This window comes from Protopterus annectens, chromosome 4.part0 (assembly GCF_019279795.1).
Source record: "Protopterus annectens isolate FY-2018-M chromosome 4.part0, PAN1.0, whole genome shotgun sequence".
NCBI classification, from domain to species: Eukaryota; Metazoa; Chordata; order Ceratodontiformes; family Protopteridae; genus Protopterus; species Protopterus annectens.
In genome coordinates this window covers 1,451,164,214-1,451,179,755 of record NC_056733.1, presented here as the reverse complement: position 1 = coordinate 1,451,179,755, position 15,542 = coordinate 1,451,164,214, and the positions used below count along the sequence as shown (strand labels likewise).

At 38.7% G+C, this 15,542-nt stretch overlaps 1 protein-coding gene across 1 annotated transcript in view; it reads right to left on the bottom strand.

The window, feature by feature from the left end:
* Nucleotides 1–15,542, bottom strand: part of HK3 (hexokinase 3) — a 411,658-nt gene that overhangs the window by 326,761 nt on the left and 69,355 nt on the right. The gene's annotated exons all lie outside the window — the stretch shown is intronic.

Genomic DNA, 15,542 nt, shown 5'->3' with positions numbered 1-15,542 from the left:
CTTTAAGTAGCCAAACTTAAACATGTTTGCCACCCCTTTTGAAGCACAGAAACTTACAAATTGATTAGGGCCTTGCCAGATAATGCTGGTGTAAATTTGTCTGTACCCATCAGCAAAATTAGCCTTAAAGGTAGACAGAGAAGTACTTTGTTTGACCTGTTGTAAGTCCCCTGCCAAAATATTAATCTTGTTGCCTGAGGCTCCATTCACCAAAATCCTCTTCTCTGTTTACTTTAGATACTTCTCTTGCTTCACTTCATGCTCCACCTTAGTATGATTCCTGCCTGAAAACTTTTCCTCCTCCAGTTACAGTGCTAGCCCCTTCTCAGTTTTCCAACAGAATCCCTCCCTTCCTGTGGTATCATCTGACCCATTAATATCTCACATACTGCTTTTATAAGACCGATCCACATTTGTCCAGTTTTGGCTCCTGCTCCATTTCATCCCATCTGCCCCCTAATTCCTCTTGGTAAACCTCATTCTTATCTATCTCTTTCTATTGAGGCTTCCTCTACTGTTACTCCATAGCGAACTCAGAAAGGGAAATTATGAATAGCAGCAGTTCACCACTTCACCATTTGGAATCCTCCTTGGTACATCTGCATTCACCCATACCGCTTAATTTCCGAGCATTAAAATAACAACACTGGATTTCAAAAAAGCATAGTATAGCAAAAAAGCCTGTTCTGTGGGAATGCATACCTTTATAATTAGTAGTCACAACTCAAATCCTAAAGAAATAAGGTCCTGAAGAGGGCCACCCCCATAAACTCTCGTGTCCTGTGTTATAAAAAAAGCACACTGTCCACCAGTCCACATATTACACACCAGACAAGGCATGTTCTCCCTGCCTATAAGTACTGCAGAAGAACTTACATACCTTCCCTTTGATAACCAAATCATACTTCAGTATTTAACACCATATTGGTGCCAGATGCTGCTTTGTGCAGACAGCAGCACTTAGTGGGTACAGATCAGTTAATTAGATGTGTACAAAACATCTGGAAGTAGACACTGTTGCTGCTTTGCTAGATATCTGATGAACTGACCTGTACCCAGAAAATGCCACAGTTTGCACAAGAAAGCAGCATCTCTCGCTTATATAGTGTTTACCTTTATATTTTCTGCTCTATTAATGGTACTTTTATCAGTGCATTCCCCTATGCGTTTCGACAAAAGTAATCCTTTTGTCTTTAAATAAAAATTCAGCAGAATTAAGCTGCAAAAAATAATAGATGAGACCACTAAGATGTTGCATAAATTGCAGCTTCCTAAATGTATATACTTCATGAGGGCAGTTTATTTTCAGGATGTTCCAACTGCAGTCCTGGGAACACAGACAAGTGAACTGATTGGACCAAAGGACTATTTTACCTATGATAGGAATTTATAATATATATATATATATATATATATATATATATATATATATATATATATACCCTTTAAAACTCATTCAACAATATGTAGTACACATACAAGTTGAGATACTTAAAATGCTCCACTAATTATAAACATCAGACACATTTTATATAACTCCCAAAGTCACTCTAAATATTAGATCAGATACTTAATTTTCAAAACCACTCTAAACATAAGCATAAAGCACTAACAAACTAAATTATGACAATTCTGTATGTAACAGCTGTAGTTCTCAATGTCAATAAGACACTCTGCACATGAGCATCAGACAATCATAAATTAACTTATAACAGTAGACGTGATCCCCAGTTAAATCACAATAACCATCAAACACTAACAGATGAAAACATGATACGAGTGGTTAAGAACACTAAACCTAAATATCAAACAAGCAGCTACCAAACAGTTGATACAGTGGCCTTAATTATAACTGTAACAATCAAGCAATAGCAAATGAAAAGATGACAGCATCCCCATTTTCTAAAACCTCTGTGATCATAAGCATGGCAAAACAGATGAATAACAGAGATGCCACAAAGAGTGCTGTAAGTATTAACCTTACATCTTTTAGTGGCACTCTACCTAATGTGCACTAATAAAACAGTTACTCCAATACGATATATAGTTATACAGTGTATTTCATCAGCTCAGCCACAACATACTAGTACCATGTATTTCATCAGTTCAGCCACAACATACGAGTACCATCTGCGTAAGTGGTCTGTTCGGACAATCAAGTGCACTATAGGGTGAAAATTGTTAACAGCCCAGTCTCAATCCTAAGGTACTTTAACAAAACAGTTACACAAATAAAAATTTTTCAGTGAATTATGCCATTTCAGTCACTTACCGTGTCACTTGTAGTAAGCGGTCCACCTCAGGAATTCAATTTTTTTTCAATACTGCTTCTTCCTTTTGGCTCTTGCGCTGTTTTACAAACTCAGTGCATGTAACATCTTTACTATTTACCTGTCTTGCTCCCAGAGCTGACTGGAAACTCCTGATCAAAATGTTTGTCTTTTTGGCTATTCCCAGTTAAGGGTCGCCACAGCGGAATTCCGGTCCGCTAATGATTGGCAGTTGATTTTTATGGTGCCGAGATGCCAGCCCGGTGCCCAACCTTCAGCGAAGGTACGCCCATTCACGCATGTCTTTCGGAGGCCACTCGACTCCACACAGAAGGCACTCCTGCTGAGAATCGAACAGGAGAACTCTTGCTGTGAGGCAACAACTGATGTATGATACTAACTAGATGTGGTCATAATTTCATTTCCTTCAAAAAAATGCTTTTTCTTTTCATTTGCTAACTGGGTACTAGTTGCTGTGCACATTATATAAACTACAAGAACTGCACTGACTCCATCTCTGGCCTATGAGTGCTCCAAAAGACTGCCCTTTGAGTTTCCATTCAGTAATTTCTGTAGGACAAGTAACAGATCCACGTCATGACAAATAAGTGCAGAGAAAAGGAAAACTTACAAAGTCTGCTAAGTATTGCATTTGAGTTGGTAAACTAGTTCTACAGCTAATATTATTGTATTTGAACCCTCACAAAGTTGGCTAAAGTACTTTTTGCAATATAAAATTTTTATTTAATCTACCTTCAGTGTTCCTTTTTATTTACTAATACATCCAAAGACGGATCCATTTCAGAGGATCGAAAACTCAAAAGACTGAAAATCAAAATATCTAAAGCTCAAAATATCGAAAATGGAATTTGCCCTTTCTCCAGTGTTGTACAATCTTGGAGTTGGTATATATAATTAGCAGGGGTCTGGGGGGAAACAGCCCCCACATGAGGGGTGCAGGGGGTCTTGCCCCCTGCATTAAACATATTTTTGATATTTTGAGTTTTAGGTATTTTGATTTTCAGTCCTTTGAACTTTCAATCCTCTAACATAGACCCATTTTTATATTTATGGCATGAGCAACTGAAGGGGAATCTTTGGGGGTTTACATCAAAAGATTGAAAGTTCAAAATACTGAAAATCAAAATACCTAAAACTCAAAATATCAAAAATATTTTTAATGCAGGGGGCAAACCCCCCCACACCCCTGCTAATTATATATACAAACTCCAAGATCGTACAACACTGGAGAAAGGGAAATTCCATTTTCGATATTTTGAGTTTTAGATATTTTGATTTTCAGTCTTTTGAGCTTTCAGTCTTCTGAAGGGGATCCAGATAAATGAACATAACTAAGATCACACTTACTTGACACATACTCCCATTCTTATGTCAGCATTATTTCTTGTTATATTATTATGCTGACCTGCCATTGTTTTGTTCCTTCATGATGCCTGCTTGAAGAAGCAGGTAGCTTGATAATGAAAAAATGCCTGTATTTATTTATTTATTTTTAATTTTGTACAGGCTTATCAACATTAACAATTTCACTGGCTGAATTTCAAAACAACAACCATTTTACACCAATCAGCTGCAGTTGAGATGGGTGTGGGTGACAAAGAGTTTGGTTTTTGTGATATTTCCTTCCATCTATAACAGCAAAGGACTTGAAGGCTTTGCAAGACTTTAAATTATAAACATATTGGAAGCTGGTGCAATTACAACAGTTAGAGGGACTGGCTAATGTATCTGCCACCCCAAGAACTGTACCTGTCCTTAAGAAACTGATCACAGAAGATGACACTGAATCCTGTTTAGTAAAGTTTGAAAGGCATGCCGCCCAGGAGAACTGGAACAAGTCAGAATGGGCCAAAATTCTGTCTTGCCAGCTGAAACAAGCAGCACTGAAAATCTACATGGATATGACAAAACTGATTATACTGACTATGTAAAATTTCACAAATGGTCTTCTAATGTTGACAAACTAATAAAACTTCAGAGACATCTTTTAAAACATATTATAAAGCTCTAGTTAGATAGTAGCAGCAAAATGAAAAATGTTAGACATTTTAACAATGAACAAGCTCAAAAGAGAGTTACCTTGCAATATGGGAAGGTATGTGGTGCAAAGCAATCACAAGAACTGTAGAATGCTTATTAGTTAAAACTGAATTATCTGCTCCTGAATCTAAAGTTGCAGTAAGAAATGTGCAATCTCCTGTGAAACAGAAAGTAGCAAGTAATGCGTTAGCTTGTTTCAGATGTGGAAAGAGGGGTCACATAGCCAGATTTTCTTCCACTAATATTGAGAAGAATACTAGTAGCTGTAGAAATGTGAAAACTGGTAGGCATGCTACAAGTGAAGCTTCTCCTATGGGGAGTGATAAAACTGAAGCTGAGATTATTACATTTGGATTATATAACTTTATTATACCCAAGCTAGTGAAATGTACTGCATTTTTGGAAGGGAAAGAACTTCAACCTTTTCTGGATTGTGGAAGCATGCTTTCCCCTGCTAATGGTCCCTATAATGTTAATGACAAACAAAATGTGAAGGTGATATATATTCCTGGTGATGAAAAGGAATATACAATAGTACTTGTATACACTAAAATAGATTTAGGAAAACCTTTGCATCCTGAAGCTGTGGCTCCTAATTTGACTCAAAACATTACATAAGATGTGGGTGCAGGCAATAACTGTAGACACTGTATGCCAGGTCAATATACCTAATGAGAAGGCAACAAAGTGACAGCTTAATGTACCCATCCAGTTTAAGAATTGGGAAGGGGGACACCAGGACAGTGACACACTTGTAGATATTCAAAATTAAAGAGAGTTAGCACAGCAGCTGCTAAAGACACTAGAATTTGCTTATGGTTAGATGGCAAAAAGGATCATATGTGTTACCAGAAACTGTTCCAAGCAATGGAACAGATGAAACCAAATACTCTGAGATATCTTCATAGGGAATAATGTGAACTGATGGAAAACTCCTTAGAAAACAAAAAAACAGCACAAATCAGGGGTCTGCACACAGAAGCACAGTGGACAGAATTAGTAGGAGAAGGGCACTTAAGTGAGGACCATGAAAACAATGATATGGTTGTGAGTACTAAAAGTGAAGTCAATAAGAAAATACAGAGTTCTAAATCTTTCTATTATACAGGACAGAAAACTAAAGAGAAAATAAACTCTCAAGACTTGTATGCATAATGGAAAAATAAAGCTGAAGGAGACATTTGTCAAGAACTACTATTCATAGATGAAGATGCGGAAGTTGTTCCAGTGCCAGTTATTTGGAAGAGCAATCTATATCTTTCACCCCAAGATAAACTAGTGAAGAAAATATCCCACAATTAATAGACTTACAGGGATGCCACATATGCATTAAAAATCACAATGAGGAAGTCATATAGACCAAGAGAGAATATAACTAAGGTTGTAAGGGAAGATAGTGAATGTTCCCATTACATTTTACTTATATTTTGAGTTTAAATATGGTTTCTTCTATAGAGTAAGTAAAGATAAAGACGAGATTCTACATCAATTGTTAGTGCCAAAACTTTATAAGTCATTAGTCATGAAGTTAGTCAATTGCCACATTTTAGGATATCACATAAGGATGGACAAAACTAAAACAAAAGTGTTAGGCAGATTTTGTTGGCTATGTACAATGAAATAAACAAAAGGATATGTGTGCTTTGTGATAAGAATGTCAGAAAACTGTACTCTGTTCTGGATTAAGGAACTACTGTTTCCAATTCCTATTACAGAACTGCCATTTGAACACATTGCTTCTAAAATTGTGTGGTCACCACTAAGATCTAGAAATGGATATCAGTACATACTGGTAATAATAGAATGTTACAAAATTCCCAGAAGCTGTACCATTATGTAAGCCTATAGCTTAGTCTATTGCCAAAAAAACGCAGTTATTCTCTGGCATGGACATCAATAAACACATACATTTCAAGGCATGCCCTTTATGTTAAATGTGTTGTATTAATTGTGTCAATATTTGATAAATGTTAGTCTACCATCCTCAGACTTAGGCTCAATAAAACACTGAAATCCATTCTAAGAAAAGTAACTGATGTAGATATTAAAACCTTGGTCCAATTATTACCCTACTTGTTATTTGTGACAAGTGTCACAAGGTTGATTTAGGTTTACCTCACTGAACTGTTACACAACAGGCATCCCAGAGGTCTACTTGATATTGCTAAAAAGACTTGGAAACAATAGGAGACACTGTTTATTGATAGAGCATTGTATTAGTTTGCAGAATAATTTAAAGATGGATATGCTTATAGGGAAGGAGCACAGACAGAAAGCTTAGGAGATGCAAAGGGTTTATAAAAATAATCCCCAATTTATGGAATTTAAATTAAGAATCAAGTATTAGTATTATTAGTATTAGTATTAGTACTCTCTACACAGAACAAATGTCTAGCTAAGTGGCAAAGGTACCTTAAGGTAATTGAAAGGCTAAATGTAGTAAACTTCAAAGTCAGATTACTAAGAAAGAGAAAGAGAAAAATCTGTCATATTAATATCCTAAAACCATGGGAGAAAGTAGAAGGTTCTTTGATTAGTTTGCAACCAGACATTCATACAGTAGAGACTAGAGCATCTCTGCCTGCAGTACAGCTACAGGAATCCTTGTCAATAGTACAAAAACAAGAAACATGACAATTTCTATTAAGAAATAAAACAATGCTCTCAGAGGTGCCTGGGAGAACTAGTCAGATAGAATATAACACAGAGAAAATACCTGGAGTGAAGGCTAGCCCTCAAACTTACTGAGTATCACAGTCAAAAAACAGATAGAGAAGTTCAAAACAGGAGTGATAGAAGAGTCATAGAGTGAATGGAAAAGCACAGTTGTGCTAGTTCCTAAGTCTGATGAAAGTTTCAGATTCTGTAATGCCTTTAGAAAACTGAATTGTATTTCAAAGTCTGACAGTTGTCATATGCCCAGAATTAATAAGCTGCTAGACAACCTAAGAAAAGCAAGATATTTACCAGCATTACACTTAACAAATGCGCATTGGCAGATACCACTTTCCACTCTGCTAAAGAAAAAAAACAGCTTTTTGTAACACCTGAAGGTTTATTTCGTTACACTGTGCCAGTATTTGGCCTACAAAGAGTCCCAGACATCTTCAGAGATTGATGTATAAAATATTGAATCCCCACTCAAGTGACAGGGATTGTCACTTACCTGGTGGCATGGTCAGTCATTCAGAGGACTGGGAGTGTCTCTTACCAAAAATTCAGGCTGTGTTAGATGCTATAAGATAGGCAAGTTTAATTGTGAATGCTAAAAAGAGTAAATTGGTCATGTCAGAATCCAAGTATTAGGCATACCCTATAGGAAGAGTGGTGGTCTAACCTCAACTCAGAAAGCAGAGGCTGTTAAAACTGAACTATATCCTCCATTACAAAAACAGTTGTGCCTTTTCTTGGGCTAGCAGGGTACTATAGAAAATGTATACTTAATTTTTTAATATTGTTTTGGTTCCCATCTTTCATATATCTCAAATCCATGGCCATCCTATGCATAATCCACCAATGCTCATTCTATAAGGCTAGGGTTGACTAGCAGTGCCCTAAAGTCTTCCTTGTATTGAAGAGAATGACTTTTTTCTGTTTTCTCTAATCTTTTAAATCTCATTTTTGTGGGTCTATAAGTCTGTATTACCAGACTGCAGGTGACCATGCACATTTCCACACACATCTATAATGCTGGCAGAGTCCACTCTGACCCAGGATCACCATTCTTTAGTTTTCAGTAGAACAGATGCAACATTTTGCCAGACTCCAAGGGAATGCCAACAGCTGCTCATGTCACTCCCTCACTTGCACATTTAATATTCAAACCAAGGTTACTAATGATACACATAGCTGCCCTACAGCTGCATCATCTGAGACTGATGAAAGGGCAGTTGCAAAACGAGACAGCGGTAATGATCTGAGGAGGCTGATGAACCGTTTGTTAACGTTGGTCAGTATCTTAATATATTTCACATAATTTCTGATGCCACATTAATGGTGTGTTAAAAAGGAGCATGTGTACAATAAATACTAGGCAGATATATATAAAAAGATAAAATAAGGCAACAATAATGATGTTAATAAATATATGCTCCTAATTTTAGCAGTTTATAACCTTCAATATTTTGTATATTGTTTCTTGGAATCTTCCTTAGACTTTAATATTAAATGCGTGAGCTTGGGTGCTTTGATGTGGAGAAAACATTCAATGTTATTAATCTACATTATATATTCTGTTTTTATTGTAAATGTCATGTTGCTTTTTTAATTCATTTAGAATAGAGTATTTTCATATGTTTAATTTGTATCTTCACAGAAATGCAAACCCTAAACTGTTTCTTGTTATTAATATCTATTTTAACAGGAGATACTCCTAACCGAGACCTGGCTCAAGCCCCACATCAAAGATACCAGCCCCTCCTGGCTACAACATCCTTAAATGTGATTGAACCTTACTCTCCAACAAAAATGTAAAGATATCCCCACTTTCAGCTATCCAGAAACCCTGTTTGCAAATATAAAATTAAAGCAGCAGAAACAAGTCAACATTATAGGTGTCTACTTACCAGCAGGTGACAATATTGTTCCCTTAGAGTCCATTTTACATTGGACTTCTACGCCGTCCCTCAGGAGACACTTTTCCTGGGGGACTTCATTTGATTGGGTCTCTATCATGGTATTCCCCCCCCCCCCTCGAAGTACTACTTAAACCTATTTAAATTCACACAGCTTATCCAAACCTCCACCCATATAGAAAAATCCACCAAAAAGGAATCCATATTAGACTGGATCCTGACCAACAAGCCTTCATCTGCCAGTATAGCTGGTATATTACCCGACTCCCTCAGTGATCACCTACCCACATTCATAATAAGACAGCACACAAAATCCATAAAAGCTCCCATCCTACTTTCTATCCATAGTTCCAAAAATTTCCTACCAGACCAATTCAACACCTTAAAAAATAAATTGATCACCTCTTAAAACTCTACCATTAGATGAAGCCGTGGAGTACTTTAATACTACCTTCTTAGGTATCCTTAACCTTATGACCCCACAATGTATAATTCTTACTAAAACCAACCCAGCCCCTGGATCTCAAGGGACACAACATCCCTACTCAAACAACAAGACATAGCTTGGACAACCTGGCATACCAACAAAGCAAGTACAGATCAACAATACTTCCTAGAGCCCAGAAACAAAGCATACAAACAAATACGAAATGGCAAAAAAGTTATTATATCCAGCTACAAAAAACTCACTACAACAATCCACAAAAATTCTGGTCCACAATCAACCACATTCTCCAACCAGGCAAAATCACCACCCCAAACCCTAACATTGAAGGTGATAACAATGATATTGCCACCCAGTTTAATGACTACTTCACCTCCTCCATCCAAAAGTTATTCAACAATTTCCCCACTGCTACTATAAATACCCCCAAAATACAAACCTCTCACCATAAGACCAACTCCCAATTCTCTCTTAAACCAGTTCCAACTAACCTAATTCGTAAACACCTTGCCAAATTGAAACCCACCACTCTTGCTGCTGATAAACTGCACGCTGATTACCTTAGGATTGCCACCTCTGCCATCGCCTACCCTATTTCCATACTCATCAATAGATCCATAGCTGAACACATTGTCCCCTCTCTCTGGAAAATTTCTTACTTCATCCCCCTACACAAAGGTGGTTCCTCAACACAACTTAGTAATTATTGCTCCATAGCTATATTATCTCCCCTATCAAAAATCTTAGAAAAATGTGCACACACCCAACTACTGAATCATCTTCTTCAATATAACCTGCTAGCAAATTACCAACATGGATTTTGGCCACACCATAGTACCACCTCTGCCCTTATATCCTTTACTGACCACGTCAGCCAGCAAAGAAATCTCAGTAACTTAGTATCTGTTGTCTTCCTAGACCTGTCAAAGGCATTTGACATGGTATCCCACTGCAAATTACTATCGACTCTCTCTGAGCTCAGTCTGGATAACTCCTCTCTACTGTGGTTTAAAAATCATATGTCCCTCTGGCAACAAGCTGTTAAATGGCATAATTCTCTCTTCTTTCTCCTCCTAGTGGGACAAGGTGTTCCGCAAGGATCCATTCTTGGTCCCTTACTATCTTCCAACTTTACCAATAACCTTACCCAACAAACTTAATACAGTACAGCACCACCCTTATTTGCTCAGTCCCCTCTCTACAATTACTCCAAGGCAGAGCCCAGGAATCCTTCACTACTATAGAAAAAATGGCTAAATTCCTCCCAACTCATATTAAACCCATCTAAGACCCAACTCATAATCTTCCACCCATCCAAAACTTTCACCCCTACCTCGCCATTCTTAATAACATCCTCCAGCAACGCCCTTATCACACCAGTAACTCAAGCCAAGGTACTAGGTGTAACTACTGACCAAAATCTAAAATTCGACTAACAATTGCCAAAGTTTATAAAAAACTAGGTTTATTCTACTTCTGCAAGAGCTTCCTCACACAGGAATCCCAAATCACTATCTCTCGTACCCATCTACTTTCCACCTTACTATATGCTTCCCCAGTTCTAACTAACCTAAACAAATCTGACCTTCTGAAACTATCTACCTGCTAAAATAAAATCTCAAAATTCGCAACCAATGCTAAGTTTTGTTCTCACCATTGCCTCTCCCTAAGACAACTAGGATGGTTAGAACTCCCTAACCTAGTAAAATACAATCATCTTCTCCTGACCCATCAACTGCTATACCAACCAAATAAAATACCTGCCCTCTCTGGTCTGCTCACCTTGCATAATACTGTGCATCAAGAAAGATCTTCCAATACCACCCTACTGACTGTTACCAATTGCTTAGACAGCTCAGGCCAATCTCTTTATTCCTATGCCGTTGCTAAGGCCTGGAACTCTCTATCCCCTGACATCAGATGTCTAAATAGTAAACATACTTTCAAATCCCTACTAAAAGATCTCCTGTTCAGAACTTGGATATGTTCCTGTACAGAACCAGACTAATTTCACCTGTTCCTGACTTTCAACATCCCTAGATCACAGGTGTACTATGTAGTTTCAAGTAGTGCATAGGACTGTGAACCAGGTGTTTAGGCCACCTTTATAGTTATGATTTCTAGTCTATGACCCTGTTTGCTTATGGAAACTTGTTTTTGAATTTATGTTCAAGCAATTGTATATTTGTTGTATAATATCTTGTTTAATTTGTTTCGCAATATTCTAACCACTGTATGTTGCATCATTTGTATAACTCTGATTTTACTTTTTTTATATGTTCTGTGCTCTTTGTATAAAATAGCTATGTTTATATAATTTTTATTATTTTGTTATATAATTTTTTACTATGTATCTGGAGCTTTTTACCCCAGGGCCTCTACTGAAAACGGTCACCTTGTGTCCAGTTGGACTAACCTGGTAAACAAATGGAAAATAAATAAAAATAAATATTTTGTTAGCCCCATGGACATTGCAGTTTAAAAGGAAATTCAAAGGGAACTAGCTATGATAAAGTAAAAATAATAAGCTTCACATCACTCTTAATTAATCAATATCATACTGAAAATATTCAAGGCAATTCTTGTCAGTTCCATAATCTAATTTCTTAAGATTACTTCTTTTTTCCTTATAACATCTTCCCCCAGATTCAGCAAGCTCTGCACGGGGTGCAGGAATAGTGCAAGACCTGCTGCACACAATATGGCCGACGAGCAATCCAGGAACAAGCTACCGGGATGTGCACGAGCGCTCCTACACTATTCCTGCATGGACACCACTACTATATGCTAATTACCTCATTTGTTGGTGAAAACCATGCAAATTAGTTGAATTAGTGATCCAGGTAGCAGACAGGCATCTGTGCAGGAATAGTGTAACCTGCAGAAATGTATTTGGTTACTAACTGAATACATTTCTGCAAATTACAAAACGGAAGCATGACAGCTCGAAAGAAAGCATATATTGAATGTAGTAGGCATGCCGATGGCCAAATATATGGCCATTGGCATGAAAGATAGTTGCAATTTTAGATCGGAGTTCTAATCCCAGACATGGCAATTGTGAAACTGTGTGTGTTTGCATGTGTGTGTGTGTGTGTGTGTGTGTGTGTGTGTGTGTGTGTGTGTGTGTGTGTGCGCGCGTGTGTCTGTGTGTGTATGGAGAGGAATGGTTTTGAGGCCATTCACACTCACTACACCTCACATTGCTCTACTTTAGCATGCCTGCTGATGTCAATCACCTTGAAATAACCCTTTGGCCAAGTGCTATCCCTATAAGCTCTGTGGTGCTTGTGATAACTTTGGAGTACTATAGTGTAGCATACTAGTTAGGTAGGAGTTCTAATCCCAGACATGGCAACTGTGAAATTGTGTGTGTTTGTGTGAGAGAGTGTGTGTCTTTGATGATACCTGATTTTATGGACATTCACACTTACTACTCTCCCCTTATCCCTCCTTTAGCACTGCTGCTGATGTTAGTCACCTTCAAAGATACATTTGGACAGCTCTCCAACATATTTATTTATTTATTTATTTATTTATTTTTATTTATTTAACATTTGTTGACCGGGAAAGTCCGACTAGGTTCCACAGAGCCTGTTTTCAGCGGAGGCCCGGGGAGAAATGCTCCAGATGCATGTCTTTGGAATGTGGGAGGAAACCGGAGTACCCGGAGGAAACCCACGCGAACACAGGGAGAACATGCAAACTCCACACAGAAGGCACCCCAGCTGAGAATCGAACCAGAGAACCTCTTGCTGTGAGGCAACAATGTTAACCGCTGCACCACTGTGCCGCCCTATATAAGCTCTGTGACACTTGCGATAACTGTGTAATACTATAGTGTAGCATACCAGTTAGGTAGAAACTCTAATCCCAGACATGACAACTGTGAAACTGTGTGAGTTTGTGTGAGAGAGTGTCTGTGTCTTTGATGATACCTGATTTTATGGACATTCACACTTAGTAATCTCTCCTTACCCATCCTTTAGCACTGCTGCTGGTGTTAGTCACCTTCAAAGATACCTTTGGACAGCTCTCAAATATTTAAGCTCCATGGTGCTTGTGATAACTGTGAAAATACTATAGTGTAGCAAACTAGTTAGGTAGGAGTTCTAATCCCAGACATGGCAACTGTGAAACTGTGTGTGTGTCTTTGATGATACCTGATTTTATGGACATTCACACTTACTACTCCCCCTTACCCCTCCTTTAGTACTGCTGCTGATGTTACTCACCTTCAAAGATACCTTGGCACAGCTTTCCAATGTGTAAGCTCCATGGTGCATGCCATAAATGTGGAACAATGTAGTAGCAATAACTACATAGGTATGGGTTTGAATCTCATCCAGGGCAAGTGATTGTGTGTGTACATATGTATGTCTGTACCTCACAGATTTTGGCTCCATTTACACCCAGTACACATCTCAGTGCCTGACTTTAGCAGTCCTGCAGATATCATCCACCTTAGAAGCACCTGTTGCCAATGCTAACCCATGTAAGGTCAGTAGTGCATGGGGTAAATGTGTAACATAATGGTGCGAAAAGATTGTTAGAGGTTTGAACCTTACCCCTGGTAAATGTGTGTAGGGTAAAACTATTCTTGAGATCTCTCACCCACTACATCACCCAATGCCAGTATTTACAAGGGCTGGTGATGTTCCTCACCTTAGGAGTACCTTGGGACAACATTCATCCTATAAGTTCCATGGCGCGTGCGATAAATGTGGTACACTGAAGTAGCAATACATAGCTAGGTAGGGGTTTGAATCTCAGTGCTGGCGTGTGTGTGTGTGTGTGTGTGTGTGTGTGTGTGTGTGTGTGTGTGTGCGATTGTGTAATAACAGGATCCATTGTGGGGTGGGTTTTGCTAAATTATTATGTTGAGAACCTAGTATACGTCACAATGTCCACATTACAAGGTCAACAGATGTCAAACACTGAAGAAGGTGGTGTAGACAATCCACAGCCCTACATGTGGCAGTATGGATTAGTGAACAATATAGACAACACTTCTATTACTCAGAGAACACTCTCCACCCACGTATCATACACAAACACGCTTGGCTAAGCAACAACCACTAAATTTGTAGTTCCCTGAATATTGCCTCCCAGATAGTAACCACAGTGTAATAGCAGTGGACTACATGCCTGTTGACCACAACAGTGCCACTGACATCGTAAAGTACTTTGATGTGTTACATCTCCTGACTGTGTTATCCAGCAAGTAAAAGTACATGGAGCCCTGTTCCATCCCCTCAGTAGCCAAATAAATGTGTACAGTGGCCCTTTTGCCATGTTTCTCACTGGATACCTGTAACAACTGTAGAGTCTGCAAACATACCCCACAAAAGGAATACCATGCCTTATACACATACCCTGTATGGACAGACCCCACTAACTCCAGTGAATACCCGTATCATACTGTCAATGTAGGTGCAATCACGACCTCAGTTACATGGGCAGGTCTCACCAAATGAGGTCAGGAATGCTACATTAGAAGATAACAATCTGTTCAGACAACATGCCACAGAGACCTCAAGTACGCTTCCACACATCAAAGAACATGCATGTGGGACATGAGCACAACCCAGACACTGTCCATGTTATGGAATATAGAGCACATACATGGGAAGCAGTGCACATCATTGGCCACCTACAATAGAAACCCAGATGATTGGATGGAGAATATAATACCCACCCCTGGGGACCACTTCAGGGACAACACCCCTGAGCCACACTGGGGACTACTGTTATGTGGCCTGATGCCAAGGTATTCCCTGGGCCTAGCCTTGTACAGCCTTCAGGCCCATTCACCTACTACACACCTGTGAAGCAATGAACCTATGGATCTCAGTACTGGCAAGTATGTGTGTGTGTGTGTGTGTGTGTGTGTGTGTGTGTGTGTGTGTGTGTGTGTGTGTGTGTGTGTGTGTGTGTGTGTGTGTGTGTGTGTGTGTGTGTGTGTGTGTGGAGATGAATGATTTTGAGGCCATTCACACTCGCTACACCTTCCATTGCCCTACTTTAGCACGCCTGCTGATGTCTGTCACCTTGAAATAACCCTTTGGCCAAGTTTCAGCCCTAATAACTCAGTGGCACTTGCATTAACTGCGTAATACTGTAGTGTAGCAAACTAGTTAGGTAGGAGTTCTAATCCTGGTCCTGGCAACTGTGATAATGTGCGTGTTTGTG